Genomic DNA, 5,016 nt, shown 5'->3' on the forward strand with positions numbered 1-5,016 from the left:
GTCTATCCGTCTGTCAGTCCATCTTCTTTTCTTCTATTCAACCTACAGAACGCAAAATGTGATTTGATTTAAATGGGCGTACTATGGCCCAAGGACCAACGCTATCAAAAATAGCTCGCTTAGGGCCACTTTGCCGACCACTTTCCACATAACGTCTCGCTTTAAAAAGTCGTTATACGGAGAATTGCAAAGTGTTGTAGCGCACTTTATGGTTGGCCATGGCCCACTATAATGTTTTTACTATGTTTTTTTATTTATTTATTTATTTCTTTTTTTTTGCATTTTATTCTTTTTATGTTTTCTAAGCACATGCGAAAACCCATATCATTGCTATTTATATCTTTTTCTTTTTTATTTATTTATTTTTTTGTCTTATTGGTCTATAGAAGTTGTCATAAACAATTAGATGCGCATAGTGATGATTCATTTGATTTGACAAATTCTAAGGTGTCAGAAGTTACATTAGTTTTTGACTGGAAAACGTGTACTTACGTGGGCGTTAGTTGTCACATTACAATCGTGATTTGATTTTCTGCTTCATTGAAAAAATTGAAAAAATTGAAAAAATTATTGACTTTATTGCAATAAACGGAAACAAGGACGTTGAGCGCATGGTTAGAATAGTGATGAGTACATCAAATGTTGCTTCGTTGAACGAAACTGAAACTCTTCAGTCTTCAATCAGTAGTTGTAAATATATATATACATACCCGTATATGGTGCAATTAATCACATAAGAGGAGTGCTTTGCATCCATTTCGATATAGCGTATCGTGGCGTTCACATATCTGCAAGCGTAAAGTTTGACATCGTGTCATCTTTCTTTAAAGTTTACATACATCAAAACATTTGATTTCTATACTTTGTGCTTTCATAATGAAATAGTAGAATTAAGTCAAGCAAATCTTCAGCGATTATTATTTAAAACAATCTTCCGAAATTTATCTCAGAAAGGGTGCTTAAGTCAACTAATATTGGTTTTCGCAGACTAAACTACTAAACTCCTTTAAAGCACTTTGCTTTACGGTAATTCCCCGTCAAAATTGACCTGTAGTTAGTATCACTTCTTTTTTTTCCATCATACACATGATACTTTTTGTCTTGTGTTACAATGTTGGTAATGTATTTTTGGATATTAATGCTGGCAGTAAATTATTAATATAGAATTTGTTTTTTTTTTTTCAACATAGGCTTTGCTATCAATCAAAATGTTTCTTTTCCAACCATTAGCTTTTTTTCATAATAAATATTGTTCTATAACCTGTTAACAATGGTCGTGGGTTCGAATCCGATAGCCGATAGCATTAGATGGTAGTGCTTTAAGACTTTAATCTTCAAGTTTATATATCTCTAAATAAAAATTTTCTTTTTCTTCTATTGTGAGCCAATAAACCAACAACAGATGATTCGCTGCTTTGAGTTGACTACCTCATAGTCTAGTAGTCAAGATATCAGACGCTCAATCCGAAAGACTCAGGTTCGATTCTTGGTGTGGGATAGCCCATAAATTGTACTTCAGTTACATGTGCTGAAACGCTGAGTTGTTGTTGATTTTACTTTTACCTTATTACACTAACTAGCACGAGTGCTTTTTTCCATTTTTCTTCTTTCGTTCTGGGAAAACTGTTCTCCTGCATTTTCTTTCGCTCTCTTTCGCGTATATGAGCAAGTAACTATATATATATATATATATATATATATGATCTATACAAGCGTCTTTGCCATGATCTTAACACAACAAAACAATCGATGTATCGGCAGACGTATCGAGAACTTTACAATTTTAAAGAGCTATGCCTAAAAAAAGATAGTTAGCTAGACTTGATATTTACAATATTTGCTCTATAAATCATGTTGGTAATCGTATGCTAAACATTAATATACTTGATGGACACCCTGATAATCATTCTTAGATCTAGCACAGAAAATAAGAAAATTATTGTGGAGCCATCCTGCAAAGCTAAGTGTCTTTGTGATGCAAGCAATGTACGTAAGACAGTTCTTTAATTTTCATCATAAGAATTAGTGCAACGACGTATTCCTAAATGTGGAAGAAGTTTTCGATAAACTCTGGAATAATGGGTTACCTTTCTAACTTTAAAAATGTCTTCCTATTCCCATTATATTTACAAGAAAAGCATTCCTATTTTAAAATTTGGCATGAAACATCCAACTTATATAAAATTGAAAATCGAGTGCCACAGGGAGGTGTTTTAGGCCCAGTGCTTTATGCAATTTTCACTTCAGATTTTCCGATCCCTGGCAATATTTCAACTGCGACATAACCAGATGACACGCGAATCATCTTTGTCAGTTAGCAAATCTTTGCAAGCTTCCTTCTCTATCAACAACCGCGTAGGATGTCTTGCCTTGCACGTTAACCAAAGATTAATATGGGAAAAGCATATAAGAAAAGTCGACTTAAAAACCACAATACTCTTTTGGTTAGTTCGTCCAGAATCTCAATTCATTGTATACAAGAATATTCTTCAAACCATTCGAGTATATGGCATATAATAGTAGGGAAGAGCCCGTAATTCTAGTATTAAAATATTTTAAAAATATTAATACAAAACTCTCCGTCTCATTCTTAACGCCCCATTATCCATTGACAACGAAACTATTCGTGACGACTTGGATTTTGCTTTTACTAAAAGTCCAATTGAACGCTTTGTTTATCTTGTCAGATCGAGAATCGTAAAGCGTAAATCGCTTCCATAATAACTGAATCTAATGAGATAAGAAGATTAAAAAGACATCATATAGTGGATCATTTATATAAAGGGTACTTTAGTTTTATTCCTTAAATTATTTTCATGAATTTTCTGAGTCTATATAGTTTTTGCTTTTACTTATTTAGAACATCGTATCTGTATGGTTATATCATTTCCATTAGGCGAATATCGTTATTATTAGTTATTCTCCTCACCTTACCATACAATTTACTTTCTATTTTTTTAAATAGATCGTAATAAAAATATAGCAAACCTTTCAAGCCTTTTAATCAATTTAAAAAAGTATTTTCCCTTTGGATATTTATCAAAATACGTGCGGTATTTATTGAAAATACAAACTAATTCACAATGAAAAATACGAGAGATATTTGAAAATGCGCCTGAAATCATGCAAAGAAAAAGTGCAAAAATATATTTTCTGCTCACCTGAAGCAGAAAACTATTGTTTTCCTTCGGTACTAATTGCTCTTGTAAAACTTAATTAAAAATATGTATTAATAGTGAATAATGGTCATTGCTGATAACGATCAACAAAATTATTCTGGATTTTTCGCCTATTCCTTTTATCAATTCAATGATGTGACAAATCCTCCCCTACTTCACTTTACTTTACCACACTTTGTTACAAAAGGAGAAACAATGTTCAAGATGTTAATTTAACCATTAATTATTAACATGCTATTAACCTTTTCTTTGTTCGAAAATTCAATTTGTTCATTCGTACAAATATCGTAATTTTTAAAATCTGCCACGTACACTATCTATATCTACAAAAGAAGTTTGGGAATATATCGTAATACTTGCCTTGTATGTTCATATGGATATGTGTTTTTTAAACTCTCCTGATCGCAGTAAGATATCGAATTCGAATTTAGCAAAAACATTGGAAGTTCTTACACGCGGACTGGTATTGAAAACGTAATCTGAAAACATCTCTGTTTCCCTAAGCAATAATTTGTAGATGTTTGCTCATTGCTCACAAACGATAAAAGATGGAAGGCTGAAATGTTTCACACTTGTTTTACGGAGAACTCTGCTATTCATGTTCAGAAATGGGAAAAATCGGCCATGCCCACGCAAGATTATAAGTCATCAAATTTTTATTGTATTTTATTTACTTTATATTAAATTTGTGCGGATGTACGCAACACCTAAAAAGACTTGCGATACACCCACCTTAAGAGTAATACCAAGCTTTCCCGTCCATGTGCCCGCCTTATTTTCTTTTGCTTAATCTACAGTTCGCAATATTTGAGATATTTTGCTGAAAATTGTAATGTTTTGTCGCAAGCAGGAACGCTATCGGACCACTTCTCCGACCACTTCCCGGATAGCGATTAATTTTGAAAAGTCGCCATATAAACAACAGTAGGGAGGTGTAGGATATTTAAATTTGTGCTGTGACTCACTACAGAATTTCTTACTTGTTTTCTTCTAAGTGAAATCTGCTAGTAATTCACATATTATAAAATTTCTAAAACCCCTTAATATTGATCTAGTAATAATAAATTGCAGTTTTAATTTTATCTTATCACGCTGCGGTAGAATAAAATTGGCGGTGGTCTGGCACAATGAATGGTGATGCGTATATAAGATTTGACGTCAGCGAAATGCAACTTCCTTATTTTTCTTAAGCTTTTATTTTTAGGATGCACGGAGAATTTATTAATTTTATCTTTTGTCATGGCCACACTACAGTCGCAGAAAGAAAATGCGATTTATGGCAAGTGCCAAAGTGAAAACTAAAGCAAATTTATTAAAATGACTTGAGTTTTTCTTGTTCAAGAACCGTCCCACTCGTCCCACAATGTACACAGATGTTGAGGGTTAAACGTGAAAACCAACAGCGCTATGAGTACAATTACTCAAGATTCGCAAAACTGCGGATTTGGTTTTCTTCCGACCACCCGTGTTCTTCTCAATTCTTCCACTTTGTATTTTTTTTAAATATAATAATTTTCTTTTCCTCATTAAAATCTTAGTTTGGGGAAAAAGAAATCCATTATTTTTTCGGTAGATGGCTGCACTGATAGATTTCTCGTAAGGTATCGATCAAACAATTTCAGATTTATGCTCGTTGAAAAGGGGACATTTCGCAGTAAAAAAAATTCTTTTGCTGTTTTTTGTTTGGTGCATTCAATTGTGAGTTGCAGCGTTTTAAAAATGGAAGTGAACAAAGAGAAAATTCGGTACATTTTACAATTTTTCTTTGACAAAGGCGAAAATGCAAGCCAGGCGGCTAAAATTGTGAATGGTGTTTATGGTTCCGATACTGTAACAG

This window comes from Glossina fuscipes, unplaced genomic scaffold (genome assembly GCF_014805625.2).
Source record: "Glossina fuscipes isolate IAEA_lab_2018 unplaced genomic scaffold, Yale_Gfus_2 26, whole genome shotgun sequence".
Lineage (NCBI taxonomy): Eukaryota > Metazoa > Arthropoda > Insecta > Diptera > Glossinidae > Glossina > Glossina fuscipes.